The sequence below is a fragment of the Typopeltis vanoorti genome, chromosome 22 (assembly GCF_054136105.1).
Source record: "Typopeltis vanoorti isolate ZY-2024b chromosome 22, IOZ_Tvanoo_1.0, whole genome shotgun sequence".
Lineage (NCBI taxonomy): Eukaryota > Metazoa > Arthropoda > Arachnida > Uropygi > Thelyphonidae > Typopeltis > Typopeltis vanoorti.
The window spans coordinates 60287800-60302473 of NC_143570.1; the positions used below are offsets into that span (position 1 = coordinate 60287800).

Here is a 14674-nt window from a genome sequence, read left to right on the forward strand (position 1 = left end):
TACTGTGCATTACTGCCACTATAAAACAGGAGAATAATCACCGAAATCTTCCTCCATGATCACATCTTCATTACCTTCCCTATGTGAAGGACCAGGCTGCAGCTCCTCTGGTGTAGCCTTTGTTTTTTTGTTTTTTTTATGAAAATGTTCAATGTGTTTTGCTTATTCCTCTTCTTTTTATCATAAATTCATTTATAGGAAACAAATACATCATGTATTCCTTTCTACAAATAAGTAGCATTCAACATTGGGATCCATATCTTCGGCCATTTTGAGAACATCGCTAACTTCAGAGAACATTTCTGCAAGACCCTTTACTGTGAATTGCTTAACTACCTCTTCCTGTTTTGCTTTTCCCCTCTTCCTTTTCTTGTTCTTCCTCTCCTGAAGCACATTGTTGCTCTAGTTCAACAAATTCTTCGTTGGTCAACTCTTCAGGGGCACTTTCTACAAGTTGAATTATGTCGTCATCATCATCACTTCGAGATTCAGATTGTCTGCTTGGCCCACTACTACTTCACTCAATTTACAAAAGTTTTCATTTTTTTCAAAACTTCCAAAATCATGCACAAACCTTTTTTAATGTCCTTTTCCATAAGCCACTTGAGATGTCACTTCGTCCCAAGCCACAGCAGTATTTTCAATAGCATGATAAATATTGAATGCTTTCCAGAATTGCATGAGAGTCTGATCATTTCCTTCAATGGCAGAAATGGCTTGTGAAAAAGTTATCCATAGATAATAAGCCTTAAATACTGCAAGAAAACAATGATCCATTGGTTGGGTCAATGAAGTAGTGTTTGGAGGGAGAAACATGACCTTAATCTTGGGGTGAAGATCACTGATGCATGACCTGGAGCCTTATCTAGAATTAATAAAAATTTAAATTCTACATTTTCTTTCACACAATATCTTTCTATGTCATTTGGATGACAGTTGATTAAGACATCCTCAAACAATTTTTGAGTCATCCATGTCTTCTTATTGCTCCAATAATCAGTCGCATTATCCCCTAACAGAATCAAAATATGGTCTTCAAGAACTTTGAAATTAGGCATAGATTTTAGCTTTTTGTGGATGAATGTCCACTTAGGCATTTTTTTCCAAAACAAGGAGGTCTCATCCATATTAAATATTTGCTGTGGCAAATAATTTTCCTCTGTAACCATTTGGTCCAATTTCTCCACAAACTCCTTGGCACGCCTTCTCATCTGCCCTTGCAGATTTGTCATACATTTTCACATTATGTAGTGCAAAATTCTGCTTGAACCAACCGGAAGAAGGGTTGAATTCATAGTCATAATCAGGCCCTGCTTTCTCTTTCAACATGTTGAAGAGACTTATTGGCTTAGCAGTTATGGTCCTAGTGCTAAGGAGTATGTGCTTTTATTTCAGGTCCTCTATTCTATCCATAATACAAGGCTTTTCCATATCACTGATAGGATCTTGTCATTGCTTCATCACTGTTGTGGCAGTGATGATGCGATAATGGAAGCAGATTCTTTCACAGCCGCCACGATTTTATTCTTATTTTTCAAAGTGGTCGTCACACTAGAATAAGACCATTTGAAGTCATGCGATCATGCTGACGGGCTTACCAGCTTCATGTTGCTTTATAACTTGCGACTACGTTTCAAGATCAATTGCCTTTTTCTGTGATTTTTACTAGGTTTTTTGATTGGGAGTGTAGGGGCCATGATGCACAAAATATTGCAAAATATTTAACGATAAATACATAAATAACCTATTTCTGAAACAAAATCAACAGAGGAAGACGTGATGACTACTGAGGGAGTTTGCCATTACCACTGCGCATGATGCATTGTTGCTAAATGGGAACTTTTTACTTTATTCTCGCTTGTGTCTTGTTCAAAAATATAGTATAAAATGTTATTTATTCCCTTATGGAAGTACGGATGTATCTTCGAGCGGACATAAGTCGAGGGATAACTGTACATTTAATTTATCAATTAAATGTAACCAAACCTGCGTAGAGTGGGGGAACAATGTGCTTATTTTAAGATATATTAGAAAGCAGTAATGAGGGAGAATGCTATATTTGGTTGGTATATTTGAATTACTCAAAGGTGTAAATATGTGAACCATCATTAATAAGGCGTGAGAATGGGAAATGTAAAGGAAAGAAGAATAAGTGCGAGTAGAAATGCTTTCGTTAATGGCAAACAAATTATTAATAAACATTTGTGATATGTATGCCCTACAAGTTGCTGGGTAGAGCCAATAGCATGTGATCCTATAAAGTCTAGATATGAATAAGTGAATTTATGATGCCATAATTAAAAAAAAAAAAAAAAAAAAAGCTTACAAGGAGACGGAAAGAGATTTGTTTGCAAAGTATAAATAACTAACCAGTAATAAACAACCACTATATACATTTAGTAGTTCAGTTAAAAACTATAGGAAGAGGCTAATTGAATGAATTAATAATGTTGATGAGGTGATTCAATTATAGCATGGTGGACATACATGTTGGTTGATGGAGCAACAAATCATCTCATAAAATTTGTTATGCATGTTATATGTATTTCTCTGGTTTATATACCATATTTTTTGGACCATATGATGCACCTTTTTACATAGAAAAATCGACTGAAAATTGAGGTGTGTGTTATGGTCCGAAGGTAACATTAAAATACTAATCTTTACACTGTACCAAAGCTGTTAGCGAAGTTCAGTTACTGGTGCAATATGTTTAATAAATTTAGTAAGTATGCCACTGAAGGTGGGTACCTAAGTTATCTCGCTACATGTGGGTGAATCACCGATTTAGAGCATCAATAGTCATTAGTGTGTAAACATATGCACTTTTGTACGGTTCATTTGAATTATTTTTTATAAGTTGCTAAAATTTTTATCTTAAAATTAGAAAAAATGAGCGTAAAGCAAAAAAGACTTTCATATAATGTGAGTTATAAATTAAATGTGATGAATTATTTAAAACAATATGGAAACAGCAGCAGCAGAAAGACATTTTGGTCCACCACCAACAGAAAAAATGGTTCGTGAGTGGAGAAAACAAGAGGAACAATTAAAATTGCTATGTAAACACAAGAAAACATTCCGTTCACACCTAGAAAAATGGCCAGAATTAGAAGTACAAATAATACAAAATTTACAAATAATAAAAAATTGGGTAACAAATCATCGAAACATGGGAATATCTGTTTCTACGAAAATGATAATTTTTGAAGTGAAATAATGAGCAACTAATGGAATTTTAGATTTTACCAGATCACCATCTTGGTGCTTTGGATTTATGAAAAGACATGGGTTATGCATGTGTACAAAAACCACTCTTGCTCAATAAATGCCGGCTGACTATGAAGCTAAAATTATAGAATTCCATAGATTTGTCATATCAGTGAGAAGGAAATTTAACTTTGAGCTTAATTAAATTGTGAACGTGGATGAAGTGCCTCTAACTTTTGATGTTCCTTCAAATCGGACAGTAGATTCAAAAGGCACCAAATCAATAGTGATCAAAACAACGGGTCATGAAAAAACTCGCTACACTGTAGTTTTAGCTTGTTGTGCAGACAGAACAAAACTACTCCCCATGTTAATCTTCAAGAGATAAACGTTACTGAGAGATGAAATTCCTCGTGGCATTATTATCCACGTTCAAGATAAAGGCTGGATGGACGAAACAGGAATGAAATTATGGATACAAAAGATATGGACATAACGTCCAGGTGCGTTGTTTAAAAAGCCTGCAATGTTAGTGTGGGATCAGTTCAGAGCGCATAAAACAGAATCAACCAAGAAGCTTCTAAAAGAAATGAATACAGAATTAGCTGTCATTCCTGGAGGCCTTACAAGTCAATTACAACCCTTGGATGGATCTATTAATAAATCATTAAAAAATTTTATGCAGGAAGAGTGGAACAAATGGATGGCAAAGCCAAATCATGATGTTACAGCAACAGGACATATGAAACTGCAAACAATTTCAGAAGTATGTACCTGGGTGAAAAATTCATGGGAAGTGGTGAAAGAAGAGACGATTATAAAGTCATTTAAGAAATGTGGGATAAGTAACGTGATGGATGGTACCGAAGGTTAATCAGTTTTTGAAGGGAGTGGCAACAATAGTTCAGACGAAAGTAATAAGAACAGTGACGTTAACCTGGCGAGTGATAGTACCGAGAGTGAAGATGAACTGAATATTGCTAATACAAATGATCGCAACAATATATAAGAATTAAGTAAGAATTTCTAAATATCTTTATATAATAAAATATTTTTTTCTAAAAATCATCTCGTAAATTTGGGGTGCGTCTTATCATCCAAAAAATACGGTATATTTTGCTTCCTTTTTCTGAGAATTTTCTTTTGTTACTGAGACTCAGTATACATTTCATGCAATAATAGGACATAATATCCGATCATTATCGGAATTTTCCCCACTTTCGGGAATCCTACATTCATCATCATTATTATTATTTATTATTATTTTTATTTATTTTTAGTGTCAGCAGCTATAATTGATATCTCACACTTGCTAGTATTTTGTTGTAGATCAGTAACTTCTTAACTTTCTTGGAAATAACAGATGTAGAAATAAATAAATTTTTACTACGCTGTTGTTTCCAAAGTTTAGAATAAAAATGTCCCTATACCATTAAAGAAAACTTTCCAACCTCAACAGATGCTATACTGCACATGCAAGAAAAACAAGTAGCTTTGTTTATCACTAAATACAATAAACAGACATTTAATATTTGTGTACTATATTTAAGACAATTAGTGTAATTAGATACAACTCGAACGGCACACTTAAGGGAAAAGCACTCTGCTCCCATAGACTATGCTGCATGCATGCGTCGTCAGACATAATAGCTGTTCACAGACACTGAGTTCTGTTTTCTCAGCGCTCACCCTGCCTTGCCTGCTGGGCAATTTAAAACCACTGGAATGCTAAGATTGACCTGCTGTACATCTGTTCAAAGGACAAGGGCTCAAAGGTGTATGTATTTGTGAGTGCACAGCTGGGCTATTAATGCAAATGTGAGGCAATGTTTATGCGCTGAAAAGCGTCCTCTTCATGAAGCATTAGTATATTGTGTTTAATTTTAGGAATCACATGAAGCAAAGAAACAATTAGGGAAGTTTTTAATGGGAATAAATGCAAAAATCTAATATTGGTGATATTGCTATTCTGTGGATATGCACTTCGCACACTCAGAATATTCACCCCTGCTGTTGACCTGTAAGTACAGAGTGGCGATGAAGATTTTGGAATAGTCTGAGAGCTTGCATATAGAAAAGGGTTTGACAGGGAATCTATACTTTGTAATGGGCTGCATGGGTTTGCATTGGGAAAGTCTTCTTTGAGTAACATACATTTTATAATATGCTTGATTGAGAGAGAGAGGTGGGGGGGTACAATGGATACACCATGATATTATTGGACTTTGCTAAGGCTGTTTAATAGGATACAGCATGGATGACTGTTGGTTAAGTTGGAGGATATGGGGGTTGGATTATAAGATCTTAGTCTGGATAAAAGAATGGCCAACTGACAAGTTGAGAAAGTGGTGTATGTGGTGGGGATAAGTCTGCAAAATTAAGGTGACCATTGGTATCCTCCAGGGACCACTTTTGATTTGTAATCATTCATCCTGTACATTAATGATATTAAGAGGATTTCATAAGACATAAGAGTTTGCTGATGATTGTGAAATAGGTAAAGTTATCATGAATGCAACTGACACAAGCATTTTCAGAATGTTCTCCAGATGCCTTTCTCGGTTATTTTTATTATTATTATTATTGTGCAAGCACCTCCATGGAGTCCTAAGACTCATCATGGGAGACCCAAACTATCACCATAATATATCATACCACTCCTTCAAATCATTAACAGACAAAACACTCAGTGACTCAGGCAACCCATTTCATTAAAAGTTAAGTGCTGAAACATTTCCTCTCCATCAGTCTATAAAAGCCTTTAAGTAACTTAGTCTTTTATATAAACTTAAATGTTTCTATAAATCCATATCACCTATCAACTAACATAGCTTGTAATCTTTGTATCCCAAAATGCATAACTTGACACTTTTTCACATTAAATTGGCATCCTTTGTTTTTAAATCATCCTGCAAACTCTTTACATCACTTGTTTAAGTTAAGGGATATTACATCCCATATCATTTCTTAGCCGAATAAGAAACTCAAAGAGTTTCATGCCGAATATAGTAGAAACTATATAAAGTTCGGCGATTCCAGGCATAAGCAAATACCTGGAGACTGCAGCAACTGACCCTTAAAGTAGTGCAAGCTGAGGCAACTCATGTCAAAGGTGGAGCAAGTTCCAATCACTATTCTTGATATTTACCAATAATGTGAACTTAGCTCCTAGGAGCTGTATTACTGTTCTACGTTATGAGAGACGGTCATTACCCAGACCGGTTTCAACCTTTATTGAGGTCTCATCAGTGAGTAGGTAGACCTAGTTAATATCAAGTTTGTAGCGAACAGAACTTACAACCCTTCTATGAGTATTGCCGAGAGGTGTCCTAATAAATTATTAGATATATGAAGAGCCAAAGGCTTCAATTCGGCGACCTATCGAAATGCTGTCAAACGTCGCCGAATTGAAGCCTTTGGCTCTTCATATATCTAATAATTTATTAGGACACCTTTTGGCAATAACAGTAATACAGCTCCTAGGAGCTAAGTTCACATTATGGGTAAATATCAAGAATAGTGATCGGAGCTTGCTCCACCTTTGACATGAGTTGCCTCAGCTTGCACTACCTTAAGGGTCAGTTGCTGCAGTATCCAGGTATTTGCTTATGCTTGGAATCGCCGAACTTTATATAGTTTCTACTATATTCAGCATGAAACGATATGGGATGTAATAAGTCGCCGAATTGAAGCCTTTGGCTCTTTACATCACATTAATCTGACAGTAATGACAACTTTGCATCATCAGCGAACAACTAAATATCTCTCTTCATTTCCTATCATTTATGTACAAATTAAACAGTGATCCAAGCACAGATCTCTTCAGTACACTACTAGTCACCTGCCCTCTCCTGGATTCTGTTTCTCCATATACCACTTTATTTGATATCTTGAGAGGTGATATGATTGAGACTTTTAAAATGTTGAGAGATGGTTACAGGGTTGACACTGGGGAGTTCTTTCTCTTGGTTGAACAGCGGGAAAGAGTGATGACAAGAGGCCATCCCTGGAAGTTACGAAAGGAAACCATGAGCAAGAGGGTGAGGAGTGGTTTCTTTGCATGGAGGGTGGTTGAACCGTGGAATGCATTGCCTGATGGAGTGGTGAGAGCGAGAACAGTCAATGAGTTTAAGGAGTGGTATGATAAACTTTGTGTTTCTTGGGGGGGACCTCCCCTCAATGAGTCTTGACAGACTTTATGTTCTTAGGAAGAACCTCCCACAATGAGTCTTTTGACTCCATGGAGGCCTGAATAATAATAATGTCTAGTAGCTACCTGTTTATCCATTCTCATTTGTTGCAGTTTGCATAACAGATTTCCATTCAGTATGAAATGCTGTCAAATGCCTTTGCAAAATCCAGCAGTATAATCTTGTAGTCATTACCTTTATCTAACTCAGCTGTCACTCTACTATAGAAAGTTAATAAATTTTTAAGGTATGACTGACCCTTTACAAAGGCATTTGACAGCATTTCATAGAATATGACATTCTATGCTGTTTCTCATAGAATGTCATATTCTTATTCACTCGTTCCTGAATTCTCTTTTTGACTAACTTTTCCAGTACTTTTACAGCCACTACTTATATACTGATTGGTCTATAATTTGCTACCACAGACTTTGATCCTCCTTTATGAAAGGAATTATTTTGTCCTCCTCCAACTCTCTTGAGACTTTGCCAGAGCCATGACTTAAACTAAACAGCCTGGTCAAAGACATTGCTAGTTCCTCCTGCACATTCTCTTAAAATGCAAGCTGATATCCCATCTAATACTACAGTTCCATTTGCACTCTTCTTTTGCAATATCTTAAGTACCTGCCATTTGCCAACCTCTGTTCTAATATGATCAGTCCCTGTCATCTCTGCCATAACAGTATCTTCACTTTGATGATATACACTTGCAAAATGCTCATTCAATAGCCAACAATTTTGTTACTTTTTTGTTAACTCTATAGCCAACAATTTTTTACCAGTAGAGAGGTAAGTAACAATTTTGTTACTTACCTCTCTGCTGGTAATCTGCACTCATTAAAGTTATCTTTCTGAAGTCATTTTTCCTCCTATTTGCCACATAATGAAAAAACTCTTTGGGATTTCCTTTTGCTTGCTTGACTGATTTCTTCTCATAATCTGATTTTGCCTTCCTTACCATGCTGGTCATCTTTCTTACCTGATCTTTGTATTGTTCATGAGTTGGCTGGTCACCTTTCTCCCTATATACTTTCCACATTTTCTAATTTTGCAGCTCATGCTTAATGATACTACTTATCCATTTAACTGCTACCCATGCACTGGAACATCCTTCCCTTGAGAATCTTTATGTCATGGTACTGCTTCAAGCTGCCTTCTAAGTGTATCATAATCACCTGCCTTCTATTTCCTCCCATATTACACTGGTGGGGGGTGAGATCTTGGAGTTTTGGTAGACAGGAAGCTGAAGTTCAAGAGGCCATGTAGCAAAGATTGCACATACAACTCAGAAAATAATAGCAGTGTTAAAATTAACATCAACTTGTAAGGATGTCATTTAGTCTCTTTATGTGACCTTACCTGGATTTTTCTTAGAGCTTGTCTTCAGGTTTACAAGGTGATGCAGATATGTTGGAGAGAGAGTTCAAAAGATATCGGAATTGTGGAATGTAGATTACAAGAATAGAGTGAGAATATGTGGACTTGTAGAAACTTAAAAACAGGAGAATGAGGGATGATAAACCTACAAACTTCTGAAATGGTCATATAGCTAGATGGAATTTGTCATTTTATACTAGTTGGGGATGAGATGACAGGACGTCTTTGGAAGTTTAGAATGATCAAGAAAGGGTAAAAAGCTAGATTTTTCTCTCGGAGCATCTCGTGATTGAAATGGCTTACATTTTGAAAGTGGTGAGTGCAAGTTGTGTAAATGAATTCAAGAAAAAAAGTATGATAGTTTCTGTGGGTGATGCATAGACTCCCTCAAAGAGTCTGACTTTCTCTTGAGATCTCTAATAATATCATGTGTTTGAGGGAGTGTGTCTTGATGGAGTAAGAGGACTAAGTAACAGACAGTTAAGAGACATTTTGCTGCAATGGAGTGAAAGGAGGGTAAACTAGTCCCACTGAACAAGATTCCTGTTCAGTGGGACAAAAGCATAAAATTATATCATTTTGCATTTCTGGAATAGGAGTTGTAGCACTAGAGGAATTGCTTAGATCTACAATATAAAGACTAACAGAATGAATACAGTGTTCTGTGAGTGAGTGAGTGTACATTTGCTTAGGGTGAAGCCTCATTTTACTTTCTCCCTTTATGTAAATTCCAGACACAAAAGTTTGTAAACCTATTTCTATATTAGAACTCTGTGTGTGGGCTAAGGATTACTCCACCCATGGTACTAACATAGTCGAGGATGCTGGCAATGAAATTTATCTACTACCTAAAGATATTCACAAACATCCACAGTGAGATTTGAACCTAAAACATATTCATTGGAGAGTGTATGTGCTGTCTACTCACTCCTGGGCCATCTAATTACTTCACATCTATTGCTTATTATATGGACATCTCCATGGAATCAGAAGGAATATTGAAAGCATATAGTACATGATACTAATGTACTATATGCTTTCAATATGCAGCAGTTGAAAAGCTAGTCAAGATAGTTATAAGTTATGAATATTTTATCAGGGCAGCAGAAACATATTTTGCAATTACTGCAACTACAATGAATGTAGATGTCAAAAGTATTTACTGTAAGTGCAATAACTGCATTATTATTATATGGCAGCTCCACATAACTCCTTAGATTCATCTATGGGAGTCCACACTACACCAATCTATCCCATATGGCCATTGCATAAGTCTTCTGATTCCATGAAGATGTCCATATAATAAGCAATAGATGTGAAGTAATTAGATGGCCCAGGAGTGAGTAGACAGCACTTACACTCTCCAATGAATATGTTTTATGATCAAATCTCACTGTGAATGTTTGTGAATAACTTTAGGTAGTAGATAAATTTCATTGCCAGCATTCTCGACTATGTTAGTACCTTGGGTGGAGTTGTGAAACAAAATATGGTTTTATGCTGTTTCAGGTATATACCTTTCCTTAACAAATTATCATTATATTCATATAACCATATAAGTAAAGCAAGACCATCTTTGAACACATAGATACATAAACTACCACTACCCAAAAATGCAAACTGATTATCATTTTCTTCTTCTGGTGCTCTTTCATCTGAAAGGTTTTCAACAGTATACTTGACTTGCTACATTGCTAAATTAAAGAAAAAGAAGAAAAAAAAAAGAAAACAGTTAACATCTTCATTTATACCCTCTTAACATCTAGATTTATTTAATATTTTGCTGTTCATTTTCATCTCACCCTCTTCCTTAATTCATACATAGAAGTAGCATATATAGAAGTTTGGTAAATAAGAGAGAAAGATGAGTTCACATCAGGCATTTTCTTTGGGTATAGGATAAGATATTGTTGTGAATGAATATGCAGAATTTTTCTGACTTGGGGCTGATTCATTTAGATGAGGTATATCAGCCTAATCTCTCATGAATCCAGAAAAGTATTGTAACACAGAAAATATGAAATTACCATTTCTCTTAAATTCTGGAATGAAAAAATATGGGATTTTTCTAATAGTTGAAAAAAAAAAATCCTCTTTATTGCTCATGTTTTTTGAGTTGTGGATGAAGTGCTATTGGAGAGCATGATAGAAGTGTGCTGATATTAAATACATTTTTGACAAGGCATGAAAGGTATGTTGTGATCAATCTCCTGTGTGACTAGGCAGATTTTGGTGAGAATGAATGTTGAAAATTTATTGACTTTGTTAGAAAGATTTTTCCTTCCTTGAAACTGCAAAACTTTATGTATATTGCTTGTTTCTTTAATAAATATTTCATGTAGATGTTGACCCATAAAACTTTAATTCAAATAATCTCAGGCCATTCTATGCATAATTGATTTTATGCGATTGATATTCATATTTTTTATCTTTCAGCTTTAGTGTTGCTTTTGCTGCAGTTTTTGTTTTCTGAGTAAGTATGAGATGTCAAATTTTTGTCCCTTTAGGTATTTTAAAATATTATGTTCTCCAGATTTATCATCTCAAAAGTTGTGTTTTAAGCTAATCATAATTTTAGCTATTTTTATCTAAATTCTTGTTGATCCATATAGCATATTTTAATTTAAAGTGAATACTTTCTCTTCATTCTGAATCAAATTGAAAAACAAACAAATCTCTACTTTTCAATTTATCTTGAAATATGAATTCCAATTATAAAAAAAATTATGAATTCCCATTAAAAAATATGAATCTTTCTCTCTGTGGTCTAACAGATCATCAGCTGGATAGCTGATGTCACCATTGAAAAATCTGAGTTTAACGTCCAAAACAAACATCAGCGTAGTATATTGAAACTATAACTATGTGATTACACTATATTGGTATTCGTTTTGGGTGTTAGATCATTTTAGATTTTAATAGGTTGTTGAAAATAATTGAAATGTTATTTTTGAGATGTTGCTTATGCAATTTTTTTTTTTTTTTTTTTGAGTAGAATTAGAAAGTGTGTGAACACAGTTATCGTGATGGTGAGCTGTTAACAAATATTATCATCAACGTTTCTTTTAAAAGGACAAGGTGAGGAAGACAAGTGAGTCAAAGTAATGGAACTTTAAAAAAAAATCTATATAATGATGGCTGTGATAAGTTATCATAATCTTGATTTCATTTATGGGCTGATGTTTGTTATTATGATATGTGAAACTGCTGATGGTTAATGAAGTCTTTCTTATCAGATGTTTTATAATCAGGTGTTTAGCTTGATCTATGCTTTTGAGTTTTAGTAACAATTATGCAAATTCAAGGGCTGTTGTAATCATAGTACAGGTATATGGGAATCCTTAATTTTTACATCTAGAGTACAAGATTACCAGTAACATAGTAGAAATTGAAATCACACACACTCAATGTATACAATAATAATAATCTGCAGTACTTACAAGCCTTTAAAGCCCATTGGCTGTTGTAATCATAATCTTAAGGTTCATTTTGTGCCTAAATAATCATTATCATCAAATTCCTGACATTTACCCTCAAGGGGTGTACAGGATATGATAGTACTACATGAAAAATTTACATCATTAATAACTCCCTATCTACAATTTTCTGCCAAATCAATCTGTTACCTGTCAAAGCTACAACACTGTCAGAGCTTATATTTATATATCTATCTTCTAAGGCACTTTTTACTGTATCAATCCACCTATATCTTGGTCTTCCTCGGGTCTTTTTCCTGCCAACCTGACAGAGAACACTTGTTTGGCTAATCTTTCCTTGCCCATTCTGTTTAAGTGACCATACCACCTGAGATTAGCTCTGCTAACGCATTCCTGGCTAGTTTCAATATTGTCTCTCTCTCTTCACAAATGTTCCTGCTCAAGAAGTCCTCAATCTTCTTAAGAACAAATTATCCATATAACTCTTTGCTTTACCCTCCCATTGCATAAAGTCAGGATACTTCAAATATGACAATAAGATCTACTTACAAAACTCAGGTCTAGCCATGGGCAGTCCACTCTCTCCGATTCTTGCAGATATATTTCTCAACAATTTTGAAGAAATATTAACTCCTTCCCCCTTAAACCAAAATTTTGGTATCGTTATATAGATGATATATTCCTCATCTGGGAAGATGGTGTCAACAACCTCAATTTATTTTTGGACCACCTAAACAAGTTTCATGAAAAAATCTCTTTTACTTTCGAACTGGAATCTGATGACTGCCTCCCCTTTCTAGATCTGAAGCTTACCAAATGTTCTGAAAGTATTAAAATCTCAATTTTTAGAAAAACCTACTCATACTGACAGATAACTTCATGCTTCTTCCCATCACTACCCTGTGCAAAAATTTGGTATTATTTCTACCTTAGCACACCGGGCCAAATCTTTACTAACAGAAGAAACAGAAATTGAAAATGAACTCCTTTTTCTTAAAAAGACATTTATCAATAATGGTTTCTCTCCTAATAAGATTGAAAATTTTCTTTCTCTCTGTCACTCAACTGCTTCTGAAGATCCCTCTTCCCCCAGAGCCTTTATTTCTTTGCCTTATATCAGCTCTCTTTCACCAAAACTAGCTAAAATTCTCAAGAAATTTAACTTCAGAACTTCATTCACTATGCTCCCAAAACTTCGCTCCATACTAAGATAAACCTAAAGAGAAATATCTTCTAACTCAGTTTCCAGGAGTCTACAAGATCTTATGCGATTGTGGAAAGCCATACTACGGCCAAACTGCTAAATCCATCCTTCCACGTTTGGAAGAACACCGTAGAGATATTTCCTACAACAGGACTAGAGCCAGCACTCTCTCTAGCCACGTTCTTTTCTCCGTTACCTCAGATGAAGACCGCCAACACATTGTGGACTTGACACAAACTTCTGATATCCATGTGTGCTATGATGAACTTAAAAGATGGATTGTCAAATCCAGAGAAATTGCCTTAGATTCTTCCTATATAAATAACTCCCTAAGTTTCAATCTTTCTGATGCATACATTGCCTCTCTTCAATACTGGCACACTCGTGAATGCATGTAGTCAACTTTTATTTGGAACTCAAGCTCGCATTACTGTTTTCAAAATGTACAACTGTTTTTTGGACTAGTACTGTTAATGCAATTTTTAAGTCTGTTATTTTTTGTATATTTATTTGATTGTGATACCTGAAGAAGTTGATCCATTCAACAAAACTAGTAAACTAGTAGTATCTTTTTTAAATAAACCATGTCATCTCTTTATCTCTCAGTATCAGTCATTTAAAATAATTTATATATATATAGTTATTGCATGCATTTTCCTGGCTGATTTGTCTGGTTGCAAAATCAATTTTTGGGAGGATAAGCCTTCACCGTTTCCTTATCAGACCCAGGGCCATTACAAACAATGTGCAAGTTGTGCACCGCACAAAGACACCATAAAGGGTGGGGGGGTATTAAGTTTTAAAAATCAATTCTCCATTCCGAACACCATCCGCATGTGTTTGCTTAAAGTCGGATTTCACTTCTTCTGCAAATCAGAAATCTCAATTCAGAAAAACTGCATATATCAAACAATCTGAAACTATCAGCACCACTGACATCTTCCAATCAGCATATTGTTGCAGTTCCAGGAAGCTCAGTCTAACAAGTATGAGCTGAGCCGAGTCATCTTCTATGTAGGTACAAATCAACACCCTTCCATCTTTCTATTGGTTCTCTAAATTAAAGCTTTGTGACCATCTGAACATGATATTTGATTATTGAATATTGGAACATTCACGATAATGGCTGTGTGAGAGATTTCATTATTGTGCGTGCATTGATTGTGATTGGAGTTATCTACTGTTGCAGTATTTATGCAAGTATAGTCCGATTTTCAAGAATGGCAAGTTAAAAAAAATATGCAAGATTTTTT

At 35.1% G+C, this 14674-nt stretch overlaps 1 protein-coding gene across 3 annotated transcripts in view; it reads left to right on the top strand.

Moving 5' to 3' along the window:
- Yod1 (Yod1 deubiquitinase) overlaps positions 1-14674 on the top strand; it is a 45302-nt gene that overhangs the window by 6175 nt on the left and 24453 nt on the right. Inside the window, exons 2-3 of one of the 3 annotated variants that reach the window (XM_090412154.1) lie at positions 11217-11253; positions 11776-11871. The gene's annotated coding sequence lies outside the window, so the exon portion shown is untranslated. The remainder of the gene's footprint in view (positions 1-11216; positions 11254-11775; positions 11872-14674) is intronic. The other 2 variants (XM_090412155.1, XM_090412153.1) reach the window with 2 other exon arrangements.